At 40.3% G+C, this 14,501-nt stretch overlaps 1 protein-coding gene across 1 annotated transcript in view; it reads left to right on the forward strand.

Moving 5' to 3' along the window:
• Nucleotides 1-14,501, forward strand: part of LOC124720138 (poly [ADP-ribose] polymerase tankyrase-like) — a 57,134-nt gene that overhangs the window by 366 nt on the left and 42,267 nt on the right. The window lies entirely within an intron of this gene.

Genomic DNA, 14,501 nt, shown 5'->3' on the forward strand with positions numbered 1-14,501 from the left:
TCAGGTGTGATAGAATCCAGTCTCCTGCATTCACTCGTAGCCGTATAGCATACACCCAACGTATCTAATGATGTTTTAAAATCCACACAGTCAAAAGCCTTAGTTAGATCCTTAAGTACTATTACACATCTATTTTTAGAATCGTGAGTTTCCATGAGATTCTCAGTGAGATCTGTGCCTGCATCAACATTGCATTTATCTTTCTTGAAGCCAAATTGGTTTTGTTGATTGCCCCATATTTAATTAGAAATGCAACTAATTTCTGTGCATAACTCGTTCAGAAGTTTCGGATGTAACTTGTAGAGGAGCTATGGGTCTGTAATTTTTTGATTTGTTTCCTTTTTTTTAATGTATTTGTTTTGAAGCAATTTCGAAAAATTTCTCCCAAGAATGGTGTCTTGATAAGTTGTGCAAATTTCTTGAATTCCATCATGCAAAATTTAATTTCCATAAGTGGTGTTTTTTCAATTTCATATGATTTGGTTGTTTTAGGTTTATTAACTGTAGGATGTTTTGTCACCATTGCTTTTCCATTGGCTGAGTAAATGATTTCAGTGTGTTATTGTATCCATAATTTGTTTCTTGCTGAACAAAAACTGATTTTTGTTTTTCATATCCCTGTGAATTTGGTGGTAAAAAATGTTTGGTATTAGTTTCATAACTTTCCTTTTGTATCAGTGTTGAAATAATTCTGGTTTGTTTTTATTGTACCATGGTCAGGCACAATTGCCCCTGTAATTTCACTTTTGCAATGAAAATCTTATATATTTGTGAATATGTTGTGAATTTGTGTACAGGAGTGTGCAGTTGTACTTGATGAATTTTATCTTGTGTTATTTAAGTCATCTATTTTCATTGTATTATGAAGTTTCCTACTGTCTTTGAGAGCTTGCAATGTATTTGTTTAGATGATCTGGAAGTATAAGTCTGTAGCTTTTGTTTAGAATGATATGCAGGATTTTTGCAATATTTTCAGTGAAAATGAATAGGCTCAGTCCTTGTCAAATCACCCAGTATTTCTGGAATTTGTAACCCTCCAGCTCAGATTTTCATGGAACTGTATATTTGCTTATACCTATACCATAAGTACTTCTGGAAATTCTTTTCGGTCTCTGAATGAAATGTTCTTTTTTATGTTAAGTAGTCAGTGTAGCGATTTTCTGATAATTTGACTCTGCAAGAATATCCATGCAAAGCGGTACTTATCTACAAAAATGCTCTTAACTTTTTCAGAAGTTGAGAGAGACATATTTAATCATCATCATCATCATCTTGGACAGTTTCCAGCCACTGGCTGGGTCTGTCGGGAACACAAGCCTCTCCATCGTGTTCTGTCTTTCCACCATTCCCCGTCTTCCACCTTCGTCCAGTTCTCTCCTCTTCTCGTCACACATTCCTTCACTCCCTTCACCCATCTATCTCTTGGTCTCCCCCTGGGCCTCTTCCCCTCCAGTTGCAGATCAAACATCCTCTTTGGAATTCTTCCCTCATCCATTCTCTTCATGTGTCCATACCACTGCAGTCTTGATTTTTCTATCCTGTCCTGTACTGGTTCCTCCTTTAGTCTTTCCCTCACATACACATTTCGCAATGTGTCTCGTCTTATTACACTCAACCTGCTCCTCTGGAACTTCATTTCACTAGCTTGTATTCTACTTTTGTCGCTTTTGTGCATTACCCATGTCTCACTTCCGTATGCCAATATGGGGACAAAGTAGGTTCGGTATATAATTCCCTTGGATTTCTGTGGCACCTCCTTGCTCCAAATAAGCCCCCTAATGCATTTGAAGAACTGCCCTGCTTTTCTGCACCTTTCATTTATTTCCATTGCGTTTCCCCCCTTACTTTCAATCATGCTTCCCAGGTACTTGAAGTTCTCTACCACTTGTAGTTTTTCCCCTCCACAAGTTATATCCACATTTGGCCTATTCTTCTTCCTTGTTGTGACAATTATTTCACTTTTCTTTGCAGAGAAATGCATTCCATATTGTGCTGCCATTGCCTCCCATACATCTAACTGCTCTTGCACCTCCTTCTCGCAATTTCCCCATAACATCAGGTCATCGGCAAAAAGCACTGCTTTCATTTTATGATCTCCAATTGCATCTGATACTTGCTGTAGGATTTCATCCATAACAATAATAAACAATAAAGGCGAAAGTGCACTTCCCTGTCGCAGCCCATTTTCCAGCTTGAACCATGCAGTACGTTCCCTCCCCACTTTCACACAACTCTCACTTCCCTCATACATTTTTCTGACTTTTCGTGTTATCTCTTCATCTATCCCTTTTGCGTTCAGCACATCCCAGAGCTTGTCCCTATAGATACTGTCATACGCCTTCTCAATATCTAAAAAGGCCATGATTAAGTCCTTCCCGTACTCATAGTGCCTTTCCTGCAGTTGCCTTACCGCAAATATGAGGTCCGTTGTTGATCTTCCTGGTCTGAAACCATACTGCTCCTCTTGCAGTCTACTTTCAATACTGCTTCTTATTCTCTTCTCCAGGATCTTTTCATAGATTTTTCCACAGTGGCATAGCAGGGTGATTCCTCTGTAGTTCTCACATCTCCTTTTATCCCCTTTCTTGAAGATCGGGACTATAATTCCTTTCTTCCAATCCTCAGGAATTCTGTTCTCCTTCCACACCACCCTCAGCACTCTGTACAGCCACTGGGTTCCTACTTCTCCTGCTGCTCGTATCATATCCACTGTTACTTCGTCCCAACCTGGTGCCTTGTCCCCTTTCATCCTCTTTATAGCTTCTTCCACTTCATTCCAAGTTAGATCATCAATTTCCCCACTATTATAATCGTCTGCTGCCTTAGGCTCTCCATCGCTGTTAGTTACCCGCTTGGCGGCATTCAACAGATCTTCAAAGTACTCCTTCCAAATCTTTTTGAGCTCATGCATTTCCTCCACAACTCTTCCATTATTATCCATGATCCTCAGGCACTCGCTTCTGTCATTCCTCTTATTTCTTACCATGGTGTAAAGTACTTTTTTGTTCCCTTCACTGTCCTCTTCTAACATTCTTGCCCATTTTTCCATCCACTTCCTCTTCTCCGCCCTTACTATGGTATGTGCCGCTTTCTTGCTTTCCTTATATTTTACCCTAGCTTCCTCTGTTCGGGTCTGGAACCATTCTCTGAAGGCTTTGTTCTTTCGAAGTACTGCCTCTTTACATATGTTGTTCCACCATGGGGTTTCCTTACTTCTCCTCTTTGTGCTAGTTCTTCCGCACACAGTCTCAGCTGCCTCAACTAGAGCCCTCTTAAGATCTCCCCATTCTTCTTCCACTGTTCTCTGATCTTCCTTTGGCAGCTTCTTCCTGATCAGTGTCTGGTACTGGGTCCTCCGTTCATCCTCTTTCAGCATCCATGTCTTCAACCTTTTCTCCTGTATGTCTATTGCCCTCCTATCTTTTTTCTCTCTCAGGGTGGCTACCAACAGCCGATGGTCACTGTCTAAGGCCTCAGATGGAATGACCTTAACATCTGTGAGGCTGCTCATCATCTGCCTATCCACTAGTACATAGTCTACTACTGAAGTTAATAAGAATGCATTTATCTAAACAGTAAAGTTACAAAGAAAATTTAAAAAATATTAATGTATGTCACTTTCCAATTTATGGGAAAATTACAAGGACGTTTAAAAACAGTTATTTTTTCCAGCTTGCTGAGAACCTAGTTGTGGTCTTAAATTCCTAAGGTTGTAAGCTTTCTAGTAAAATAAAAATATTAATTCGTTTTTTTTTTTTTGTGAATGGCCACACAAATGAATTGGAAATCAAGAAACCTTTTACTGTGATGAAAAGTCACTGCATATATGTTCAGCCTGGTCTGACACCCACTGTCTCAGATGCAGGAATTTCAAATAAGCATGTTTAAATATCAGTTTTTCTAGGCAGACAAATTACTCCCAAGTATGAAAAATTTAATTTTATTAATTTAGTGATTTTTGAGAGCATAAAATATATCGCATTTATAGCTGTACAGCTAACCACCAACTCACAGAGATAGTGTTCTATGTATTTGCAGTAGGTTGCTTGAAATCAGTACATAAATGAAGACACTGCAGCAATCACTGTCATATGCTGTTGAACATCACTGACATGCAACAATCAGTCCATTTGGATTCAGTTGCTTTTTGTATTACTGTGAAATGGGTAGTATTTGTTTATGGTACAGGCATTTATCATTCTTTTTGTAATGCAGAGTGTTTTTAACTGAAGTAGTGCTCAGTTACTTAAAATGGAAAATATGAATTCATGTAGTGTTGGAAATTACCCACACCATGCCATTTGGCGACCTACACCTCAGTAAAAAATCTTCAAAAAATATTCAGAGCTGAATGAAGACCTGGGAGATTTGGTAGTGGTATGGTTCAATATAAATTTTCCACATCTTCAAGGAAGAACATAAGTGGACATCACAATTAAAGGTTTTTAAAAGCTGTTGAAGAACTTGTGATCCTTTCAAAGTACGTGGACAGACAGTTAAAAAATCCGTGAGGTCAATAAGTTTGGCTGGAAATACGGAAGCGTCCGATCCCACTTGTCTGCTTTGACCCATGACGTCACAAATATGGTGGAAACAAAAACAAACACACACACTTTCCACAAGAAGCCTAATGACACTAACGGGACAAGCGCGGGAAACAGGGTGTTTTGGGTGGGGGGCAAACTAAATATAAACAAATTTAGACGCCTTGCGTAGCTACAACGTGTAAGTGAAGACAGCCATGCATGAATACCCACCCACCTCCCCAGGGGTCGTAACCCCTGCAACCCATAGAAGATAAAGATGCTTCAGTAGCTGATTAGTGTTTTTTGTCTTTTAAAAAAAAATCTCACGGGATAGAACGAACAGATCAGAAAGATAAATATAATAAACTGAAACAGAAATTGGAGGAAACAGATAATTAAAATAAGTAATAAGTGTTTTTAAATTTAAAAAAAACTCATGAGATAGAACGAACAGATCAGAAAAGTAAATGAAATAAGATAAAACGGAACTGGAGACAGCCACACTCAAACCAAACTCTGCGCCGTCATGACGTCACACACAACACCCTTACGTCACTGGTCAAAGCCGACGCATTGGATCGGACGCTTCTGTCGACCCGTTTGGCTTTGTCTAAATCATTGAGTGCTGGGAGAATCGATGCCAAATCGGGCAAAATACTTCGTACAACATGTCATATGTGAACATAAAACGGAAATCAGTGATAGAAATGAAAGTGTCAGTGACCCAGAGGTGATATTTTATGAGTGAATGCTAAAAAGTCGAAGCAAACTTTAGATGATTTGGGGTGTTCTCCCTTAAAAATAAGTATATTTAATTGTTCCTGTGTGCAACTTAGCATGTAATCTTTATGGTAAGTACCAATCTACCTTTTCGTACATCGTAAACATTAACAGTGGTTTGTCTAAATTTTGTTCACTAATGCCAAAGTCATATATTTTAGTTGGTGCTCTAGGCACTCATTCAGTGTGTGTCTGTTATCCAAGAAAAATTATCTTAGAAAGATGCTGCTGATAAGTACAGCCAGTGGATTGATGCAGACTATCAAACTGGACTGGGAAAGCAATCTGCAACTGTTGATGGAATGCACTGCTTTGTTGGTAACAAAACTACAGCCACTTAAACCATATTCATTTATATGTATGTATTAGAAAATGAAAGAAAATCTAACCACAGAAAAAAAGCAGTTCTGTTAAGGCCGACCAGTGTGGCCAAGTGGTTCTAGGCACTTCAGTCTAGAACTGCCCGACCACTACGGTCGCAGGTTCGAATCCTGCCTCGGGCATGGATGTGTGTGATGTCCTTAGGTTAGTTAGGTTTAAGTAGTTCTAAGTTCTAGGGGACTGATGACCTCAGATGTCAAGTCCCATAGTGCTCAGTGCCAATTCTGTTAAAATGCTTTTCTGAAAAGCTACTGTTTCGTAATTTGAGATGTAATCCAGGATTACCACTGGACATCCCGTTTCTGTTTATGTGATAAATGAGGAAAATACGTTGATAATAGGAAACCATTGCTTTATAAGTGATGATATGGATCACAATGTACGCTTTGTAAATGCTGTTCCAAAAGGAGTGGTTAAGTGGTTGGTTGAACACTACCCATGAGTCAAAAAACTGCGTTTCACTAATAGATGTGCTGCTCAATGTAAAAAGTAGAAAAAAATCTTTAAAACTTGAACACAATGACTTTTCGATTGACACTGAAAATTCCTTTTTTTTTCTACTGGTCGTGATAAATCTGTGTGATGGATAGAGGAACTGTAAAACACATGTTGAGAAAAGCTAGTCTTCAACTGGATGATGTCCAAATAACATCTGCACCTGGTGTTCACAGTTCCTGCAGGGTCAATATTGACAAGTGGTTTTTTACGGAAGAAACTCCGAGAAATTTTTGACAGTGCACGATACTTTGTACCAGGAATTTTCGCAGTTACAAGCCACTTTCCTTGATTCATTAGGAATTAGAAAATTAACTTGTTCTGAAAAGCTTTCTTTGGTTTTCTCATTCAAAATGCCCCGCAGTGGACATGTACCTGTCCTCAACAAAACTCTTTTGTGGCAGCTGTCTATGATGACAGGCAATACATTACTTTCTTCAAGAATGTAAGTCACGAAGTAACAGATGCTGAACTACTCTCTCTCCACCCATCTGGATGGTCAGTGTCAGTCTTTTGGCCTGAGAAAGACGACTTGTTTTGTGCCTTTGGAAAAACTGTTGGTGTACCTGAATCGAGCACATTAGGTAGAATGTACGACTTCAGTGAAAACAATGTGAAGTTAACCAACATATTTTCCAGTGGATTCAGACCAGAGATGCTATCACTGGATAACTCCAAAGCTCTTCACTGCTGAACACATAAGTCTTAAATTTAAACATTTGTCTGAAGGAGATACAAAGTGATAGACGACATAAAGGGAAGAGGAAGTGATGTAGACCTGAAGAGGATGGCAGAAGACCGGACAGCCTGGAGAGCTACCATGTGAAAACCTGCCTTTAGGCAGGATGATGATGGTCTGTGTAGAATACTTGTCATTTAAATATGCTGTTTTGATATCTGTAGATAAAGTTAATATTAGTAATGAAAATATTTCAATTAAAATTATAATATTTGGCTCTGTACTTTAATTGTAACAAGTTCTAAACCTTAGCAATCTACATAACGTGTTTTGAAAGACCTTCTGAACTACATTACTTTGGTTTTAATCACATCATATTTGAGTTTAAATTACAAGAAAAATTTGCCTGCTAACAGCTCTGTCTAGAAATATTTTGAATATTTCAGAAATTGTTTGGGTCATAATAATTTAATTTGATTTTCTATATCAGCAGAAGTTGAGCGAAATTATTAAATATTTTTTCCCATAAAGATACATTCTTTTTCTGGTAGTTGGAAAAGTATAATGGTGATTCATTGAAAATTGTCTAACTTCTGTTCTCTCTCTCTCCCTCCCCCCCCCCCCCCCCTTTCCCCCTTTCTAGAGTAATAAAATGCAAAGCGGGAACTTTTAGACACAGTGTAAGCTTCTTGAAAATTTTACAATATTTTCCTTCAAAAACTATATGAAATATATGGAAGAAATTTTACACTGGATATTACTACGACAAAAGTAACAAGCAAAAAATCTGAGGCACTGAGCATTATGCACAGATGAGCTTACTAGGAATGTCTGTTGGTTCATTTCAGTAAAAAGTGTTTTTGAATTTAGGTTTGTGTATCCATTCATAGAAAACCCATTAATATTTTTATTTTATTAGAAAGCCTGACACGTATTCTCTGAAAGCATTTGTATGGAATGTAGCCATGTATGGAAGTGAAACATGGATGATAAATAGTTAAGACAAGAAGAGAATAGAACCTTTCGAAATGTGGTGCTACAGAAGAATGCTGAGGATTAGATGGGTAGATCACGTAACTAATGAGGTGGTACTGAATAGAATTTGGGAGAAGAGAAATTTGTGGCACAACTTGACTAGAAGAAGATATCTGTTGGTAGGACACGTTGTGAGGTGCCAAGGAATCTCCAATTTAGTATTGGAGGGAAGTGTGGAGGGTAAAAGCCATAGAGGAAGACAAAGAGATGAATACACTAAGCAGATTCAGAAAGCTGTAGGTTGCTGTAGTTATTCAGAGATGATGAGGCTTGCACAGGATAGGGTAGCATGGAGAGCTGCATCAAAACAGTCTGTGGACTGAAAACAACAACAACAACAGAACCTACAACCTTGGAAGTAATTAAGACCAAAACCAGATTCCCAGCAGGTTGGAGAAATGTGATAAAAGTGCTTTTCAACATCCCTGTAATTTTTCCAGGAACTTGAAAGTGACCTACATTAATACATTTTGTAATTTTCTTTGTAACTTTATGGCTTAAATAAACGTGTTCTTGTTAACTATATGCCTCACGTAAGTTCTGAAAAAAATTCCAAATCATAGGCTTTGTATACCCCTGAGTCGTGCGTGTTCATGTATGTAAGTACCACTTTGCATGGATATTCTCTTGGAACCAAACTATCAGAACATCAGTATATTGAAAATTCAAAAATTCAATACAAAAAAGTTTGTCTGAGCCCAAAAAAGAATTTCCAGAAGTATGTATAAGTATCAGCAAATATACAAAGTTTCATGAAACTGAGATATTGGGTGACATGACCTGAGTGGTTTGACATGGACTGACTGAATATGTATTCATTTGGCAGAGTGTAGATGTTGAAGATGTGTACAGTGTGAGCAACAACTAAAATTTATTTTCTGCCTTTTTACTTCTACTAAATTTTCAATATTGTATTTTTCTTTGTAAATCAAGACTATATACATAGTTTTCTCTTATCTTGTTACAGATTAATATAGCAACTCTCCCACCTTTATTATTCCTTCAGTGTGATCTAGCTGTTACACTGTAATTAAAGTGAGATTTGAAATGTTATGCCCATTTAGTACATGTTCTGTCAGAAGTAGAATATTAGGACTCTCTTCATTTACTATTATCTCTGATTGTTGAAATAATCTGCAGCCAGTTGCACAAAAGAAATTTTATTCTTGTACTGGTCTCAAGTGTTCTTCAGAAGATTATATTATCACATTATTAGTGACTGTAAAAAAAAATAAGCAGGTGTATGCAGCATATTACTGTAGTCATGTGGGCCATAATGACTGTATAAATAAAACATAAATATCAAACAGCAGTACAACAATACAATACAATACAATGAAATCAAACAACTGAAGACATCATGCCATAACTGGAGCTTGTTTGGTTTCGTTATACTGTATTTGTGCAGGCTCTATAATCCACATGACTATAGTAATATGCTGTATACACTTAATTATTTTTGATGCTCCCTAATAATGAAGAAGGTCTGAAACCAGTAAAGGAATAAAATTTCTTTTGTGAAAATGGTTGCTGATTATTTGTACCAATAAAAATACATTTGCTTTGTTTGTGGCTTTTCTTTTTGGACTTTGGTGTTCTGAGTTTGGCCTAAGATTTCCTTGGCTCCTGGTAAGCAACTTGTTAAGATATAAAGGAAAAAATAAAGTATTTTGCTCTGTGCCTGGATAAACAGTCATAATACTAGTTGCAGGTATGTAGTTTGTATATGTCTGAGTCTTCTATTTTGTTGAAAAGTCAGGCTGTGAAATAAGTAACCTGTCATTGCAGCACTGTCCTAAAGCCCCTGTTAATGCAATAGGTGTTGTAAAAACGTAACTTAAACACGAGTCATGAAAAATGGTAAATTAAGAGATTATGCCTTAAAGGTGGTAGATTTAAACATTCATTATCTCGCGAATGGAACGGACATTGGTAGATGTGGTGTACGTGTACAGACAAACAAATGAATACGGTTTCAGAAAAAATTGGGTGATTTATTCAAGAGAAAGAGCTTCACAAATCGAGCTTGCCAATAATGTGTTGGTCCACCTGTGGCCGCTGTGCAAGCAGTTATTCGGCTTGGCATTGATTGATAGTTGGTGTCAGTTCTAAGTGTGACTCATCACTGAAGATAATTGTACTCCAGTCATGGGATTCCAGACTGAAGACATGTTCAGAGACGTGCTCAATTTGTGAAACTTTGGTGAAGTACACTACTGGCCATTAAAATTGCTACACCACAAAGATAACGTGCTACAGACGCGACATTTAACCGACAGGAAGAAGATGCTGTGATATGCAAATATTAGCTTTTCAGATCATTCACACAAGGTTGGCACCTGTGGCGACACCTACAACGTGCTGACATGAGGAAAGTTTCCAACCGATTTCTCATTCACAAACAGCATTTGACCGGCGTTACCTGGTGAAGCGTTGTTGTGATGCCTCGTGTGAGGAGGGAGAAATGCGTACCATCACGTTTCCGACTTTGATAAAGGTCGGATTGTAGCCTATCCCGATTGCAGTTTATCGTATCACGACATTGCTGCTCGCGTTGGTCGAGATCCAATGACTGTTAGCAGAATATGGAATCGGTGGGTTCAGGAGGGTAATACGGAATGCCATGCTGGATCCCAACGGCCTCGTATCACTAGCAGTCGAGATGACAGGCATCTTATCCGCATGGCTGTAACGGATCGTGCAGCCACGTCTCGATCCCCGAGTCAACAGATGGGGACGTTTGCAAGACAACAACCATCTGCACGAACAGTTCGACGACGTTTGCAGCAGCACGGACTATCAGCTCGGAGACTGTGGCTGCGGTTACCCTTGACGCTGCATCACAGACAGGAGCGCCTGCGATGTCTTACTCGACTACGAACCTGGGTGCACAAGTGGCAAAATGTCATTTTTTCGAATGAATCCAGGTTCTGTTTACAGCATCGTGATGGTCGCATCCGTGTTTGGCGACATCGCAGTGAACGCACATTGGAAGCGTGTATTCGTCATCGCCATACTGGCGTATCACCCGGCATGATAGTATGGGGTGCCATTGGTTACACGTCTCGGTCACCTCTTCTTCGCATTGACGGCACTTTGAACAGTGGACGTTACATTTCAGATGTGTTACGACCTGTGGCTCTATCCTTCATTCGATCCCTGCGAAAACCTACATTTCAGCAGGATAATGCATGACAGGAGCAGGTCCTGTACGGCCTTTCTGGATACAGAAAATGTTCGACTGCTACCCTGGCCAGCACTCTCTCCAGATCTCTCAACAACTGAAAATGTCTGGTCAATGGTGGCCGAGCAACTGGCTCGTCACAATACGCCAGTCACTACTCTTGATGAACTGTGGTATCGTGTTGAAGCTGCATGGCCAGCTGTATCTGTACACGCCATCCAAACTTCGTGACTCAAACCCCAGGCGTATCAAGGTCGTTATTATGGCCAGAGGTGGTTGTTCTGGGTACTGATTTCTCAGGATCTATGCACCCAAATTGCATGAAAATGTAATCGCATGTCAGTTCTAGTATAATATATTTGACCAATGAATACCCGTTTATCATCTGCATTTCTTACAAATGTCTACTTTGTGTGTGTGTGTGTGTGTGTGTGTGTGTGTGTGTGTGTGTGTGTGTGTGTGGGCATGCGCGGATCTGTCCTTTTTTTTCCCTCTAAGGTAAGTCTTTCTGCTCCCGGGATTGGAATGACTCCTTACCCTCTCCCTTAAAATCCACATCCTTTCATCTTTCCCTCTCCTTCCCTCTTCCCTGATGAAGCAACCATTAGTTGCGAAAGCCTGAATTTTATGTGTATGTTTGTGTTTGTTTGTGTGTCTATCGACCTGCCAGCGCTTTTGTTTGGTAAGTCTCATCATCTTTGTTTATATTTAAAAACAAAGATGATGTGACTTACCATACGAAAGCGCTGGCAGGTCGATAGAAACACAGACACATACATACACACAAAATTCAAGCTTTCGCAACAGACTGTTGCCTCATCAGGAAAGAGGGAAGGAGAGGGAAAGACGAAAGGAAGTTGGTTTTAAGGGAGAGCGTAAGGAGTCATTCCAATCCCAGGAGCGGAAAGACTTACCTTAGGGGGAAAAAAGGACGGGTGTACACTCGCGCACGCGCACACACATATCCATCCACACATATACAGACACAAGCAGACATATTTAAAGACAAAAAGTTTGGGCACAGATGTCAGTTGAGGCGGAAGTGCAGAGGCAAAGATGATGATGAATGACAGGTGAGGTGTGAGTGGCGGCAACTTGAAATTAGCGGGGATTGAGGCCTGGTGGGTAATGGGCAGAGAGGATATATTGAAGAGCAAGTTCCCATCTCCGGAGTTCGGATAGGTTGGTGTTGGTGGGAAGTATCCAGATAACCCGGACGGTGTAACACTGTGCCAAGATGTGCTGGCCATGCACCAAGGCACGTTTAGCCACAGGGTGATCCTAATTACCAACAAACACTGTCTACCTGTGTCCATTCATGCGAATGGACAGTTTGTTGCTGGTCATTCCCACATAGAATGCATCACAGTGTAGGCAGGTCAGTTAGTAAATCACGTGGGTGCTTTCACATGTGGCTCTGCCTTTGATCGTGTACACCTTCCGGGTTACAGGACTGGAGTAGGTGGTGGTGGGAGGGTGCATGGGACAGGTTTTACACCGGGGGCAGTTACAAGGATAGGAGCCAGAGGGTAGGGAAGGTGGTTTGGGGATTTCATAGGGATGAGCTAACAGGTTACGAAGGTTAGGTGGACGGCGGAAAGACACTCTTGGCGGAGTGGGGAGGATTTCATGAAGGATGGATCTCATTTCAGGGCAGGATTTGAGGAAGTCGTATCCCTGCTGGAGAGCCACATTCATAGTCTGGTCCAGTCCCGGAAAGTATCCTGTCACAAGTGGGGCACTTTTGTGGTTCTTCTGTGGGGGATTCTGGGTTTGAGGGGATGAGGAAGTGGCTCTGGTTATTTGCTTCTGTACCAGGTCATGAGGGTAGTTGCGGGATGCGAAAGCTGTGGTCAGGTTGTTGGTGTAATGGTTCAGGGATTCCGGACTGGCGCAGATTCATTTGCCACGAAGACCTAGGCTGTAGGGAAGGGACCGTTTGATGTGGAATGGGTGGCAGCTGTCATAATGGAGGTACTGTTGCTTGTTGGTGGGTTTGATGTGGACGGACGTGTGAAGCTGGCCATTGGACAGGTGGAGGTCAACATCAAGGAAAGTGGCATGGGATTTGGAGTAGGACCAGGTGAATCTGATGGAACCAAAGGAGTTGAGGTTGGAGAGGAAATTCTGGAGTTCTTTTTCACTGTGAGTCCAGATCATGAAGATGTCATCAATAAATCTGTATATATATCTATACCATGTGTGTGTGTGTGTGTGTGTGTGTGTGTGTGTGTGTGTGTGTGTGTGTGTGTGTGTGTGTGTGTGTGTGTGTGCGCGCGCGCGCGGTGTGCGCGCGCGGTGTGTATACCCGTCCTTTTTTCCCCCTAAGGTAAGTCTTTCCGCTCTCGGGATTGGAATGACTCCTTACCCTCTCCCTTAAAACCTACTTCCTTTCATCTTTCCCTCTCCTTTTCTCTTTCCTGATGAGGCAACAGTTTGTTGCGAAAGCTTGAAATTTGTGTGTTTGTTTGTGTGTCTGTTGACCTGGCAGCACTTTCATTTGGTAAGTCACATCATCTTTGTTTATATATGTATATATATATATATATAAAACAAAGATGAGGTGACTTACCGAACGAAAGCGCTGGCAGGTCGATAGACACACAAACATACCCACAAAATTCAAGCTTTTTCAACAAACTGTTGCCTCATCAGGAAAGAGGGAAGGAGAGGGAAAGATGAAAGGAAGTGGGTTTTAAGGGAGAGGGTAAGGAGTCATTCCAATCCCGGGAGCGGAAAGACTTACCTTAGGGGGAAAAAAGGTCAGGTATACACTCGCGCGCGCACACACACACATATCCATCCACTCATACAGACACAAGCAGACATATTTGGTCTTTAAATATCCGTGCTGATTACTGTTTATCAGATTGTGGATATTAAGATAATGTGTGACTCTATATTTCATTATCTCTAAAACCTTGGAGAAAGTTGGGAGAAGTGAGACAGGTCTGTAGTTTTCTATTTTAAGCTTATCACCTTTTTTCAACGGGGGAACAGAAATTTTGAGTTTCTGTGGAAACACGCCCTCAGCCATTGACGAGTTTGCTATGTGTGCCAATGGTTTCGCTATTTGATTAGCTGTTTTCTTTACTAGTATTATTGGCACCTCATCTACTCCAGCTGACACCTTGGACTTGAGTCTTTTAATCACTTTTAAAACTTCCTTTTCGTTTGTTGTAACTGCCATCATACTGCTGGCTGCCTTGGGTGCTTCCATCTTAATCTGCTCCCCAAAATTCCTGCTTAATGTCTGAGGTACATTTAGAAAGTAATTATTTATATAATTTGGCATGGCATATTTATCTACCATTTTATTCTCCTTATCTCTTAGAATAATTTCCTTATCTTTGATAGGTACCCCAGTTTCTTTTCTCACAATTTCCCATGCTATTCCAGTTTTATTTCTGGACTGTTTTAT

This window comes from Schistocerca piceifrons, chromosome 11 (genome assembly GCF_021461385.2).
Source record: "Schistocerca piceifrons isolate TAMUIC-IGC-003096 chromosome 11, iqSchPice1.1, whole genome shotgun sequence".
Taxonomy (NCBI): domain Eukaryota; kingdom Metazoa; phylum Arthropoda; class Insecta; order Orthoptera; family Acrididae; genus Schistocerca; species Schistocerca piceifrons.